Here is a 2,210-nt window from a genome sequence, read left to right as displayed (position 1 = left end):
AGGCAGAGAAGGTCAGGAGGAAACATAGTTCGGTTGTAGCTGGAATGTGGGATAAAGATCAACAATATGATTGTTGTCTCCAAACAACAATTATCAGAAGTGTTCTGGGTGACTCTTTATGTTCAACAATTCATAATCCATCATTCAACTGATCCTCTTCATTCCCCCCACCATGAAGTCCCAGACCAATAATAATAACCTTCTCCAGTTCAGACACTATCACATCCCTGGGAGTCTAAGTAGGTATGACACCAAGAAGGAAGCACCTTACAGTTTGAGAAGGTTAAGCGGAACCAAGAAGAAGATGTCACACATTGCCCAGTCATGCACATCGGTGATTGCCTCCTGAAAGGTTTTTGTTCAGCTCTTCAGTGGAATTGTAGCACTGTGTACGAGCCACTGCCTGTATAAGAGGCACAATAATAGATAGCCTCATCTTCTGCCTCAAGACTGGATATGCTTAACATGGCAGATGTTCTAGAGTTTTCAACAGAACCGGAGAATCGTGCTGGGATTCCAGAGGCTCTGCTGCTATCGTCATATATAAGGAGTTTGGGGGGATCGCCAGGCTTCTGTTGATACCAGGAGGAATATCCTGATCCAATTGTTCCACTGCTTTTTTTACAAGAGATTTGGACTGTCTCTCTAAGAGATCCAGACACAGAGGCTGGTTGATTCAGGACAAACTGGGAAAAACTCCCTGAAAAAAAGCAAAGGTGACAGGAAAGTCTCAGTCAACACGATGTTCATTGAACTTAGGAGAAATGTGTGGTATTAACAGAAATCTGAAATCAAAGAAGTAGAGGAGAAACCACTTCCCTGAATTATAAGGGGATGGGGCAAGAGTGTATGTCCCAGCCAATTTTAGTAGATAGCCCAAATCTTCAATTACCCATAAAGGAAGAGGAGAGGATGAGAAGAAGAGGCAGCCAAGCCATGGTGGAAGATGGGATCAGGACTGAATTGTCTGCAGAGCCAGCTGTCCTCTCTGCTCTTAAGCCTATTGCCAGTGGAGAATTCAAATTCATGCAAATGTCCTGCCTGCTCATCAATTCTTCCTCAGATATAAGGGAGCCAATGTACAATTTTGTGGTGGCGATCTATGCTGAAACGCATTCAGCATTAGCTCCATAAGCCCTCCCCCGCATGGTCTGAGAGGAACAGTGAGGGTCCTCCAGAGGACCATGCCTTGTCCCTTGCCCTGGTCCCACCCCCTTCTGCCGGAGACCCTCAGATCTGTCCCACTCCTACCCAGGCCCCCACAGGCCCCCTTGACACAAACAATGTAGAGCTGGCAACACCCACCCAGTAGGCCACACCCAACTCCATCCACACCCACCCAGTAGGCCGCACCCACCCTGGCCACACCCACCCGGCCCCCTGAGGGCAACCGCAATGCTGATGCGGCCCTCAATGAAATTGAGTTTGACACCGCTGGTATAAACCACCCATGTGATTAGACCAACGTAGGGATACGACCAGCCTGATCTAGTGGGAGGGAAATGTTTTTTCATTGCTGCTGTCAGCCTGAATACCCAGAGTCCTTAAACTCTTCTTTGGACTAAAATGGATTAGAAAGAGTTCAGAAAAGGGCAACAAAGTTGATCAGGGGACTGGGGGCTAAAACATATGAAGAACGGTTGCAGGCATTGGGTATGTCTAGTTTAATGGAGAGAAGGACAAGGGGGGACATGATAGCAGTCTTCCAATATTTGTGGGGCTGTCACAGAGAGGAGGGGGTCAACCTATTTTCCAAAGCACCTGAAGGCCAGACAAGGAATAACGGATGGAAACTGATCAAGGAGAGATTCAACCTGGAAATAAGGAGAAATTTCCTGACAGTGAGAACAATCGACCAATGGAGCAGCTTCCCTTCAGAAGTTATGGGAGCTTCATCACTGGAGGCTTTCAAGGAGAGACTGGACTGCCATATGTCACAAATGGTGTAAGGTCTCCTGCTTAGGCAGGGGGTTGGACTAGATGACCTGCGAGGTCCCTTCCAACTCTGTTATTCTATCTATGCTATATCAGACTAAGTTTAGAAAATATGACAGTCCTGACCTCCACTGTCAAGATTATGTAGCGTCAAGATATGTTTTGATGTTAGGCAAGGCTGGTGCCAAGGTAAAGAAGAATCATGGTCATCTATATGAAATGAAAATGACAACTTTACCCCCATTTTTTTCATGTCTGCAAAGGAGGTGGGTGAG

General features: G+C 46.6%; 1 long non-coding RNA gene across 1 annotated transcript; it reads right to left on the bottom strand.

Annotated features, from left to right (window-relative positions):
- Nucleotides 1-604: 604 nt before the first annotated feature.
- Nucleotides 605-1,053, bottom strand: LOC120314475. The gene is made up of 2 exons (XR_005558447.1): nt 893-1,053; nt 605-700 (listed from the first exon to the last, which is right to left on the bottom strand). It is a non-coding gene; the product is annotated as an uncharacterized LOC120314475 (long non-coding RNA).
- Between the last annotated feature and the right edge of the window lie 1,157 nt (nt 1,054-2,210).

Source organism: Crotalus tigris, unplaced genomic scaffold, assembly GCF_016545835.1.
Source record: "Crotalus tigris isolate CLP2741 ecotype Arizona unplaced genomic scaffold, ASM1654583v1 scf7180000018936.334879, whole genome shotgun sequence".
NCBI classification, from domain to species: domain Eukaryota; kingdom Metazoa; phylum Chordata; class Lepidosauria; order Squamata; family Viperidae; genus Crotalus; species Crotalus tigris.
This window is presented reverse-complemented; position numbering and strand designations above follow the sequence as displayed.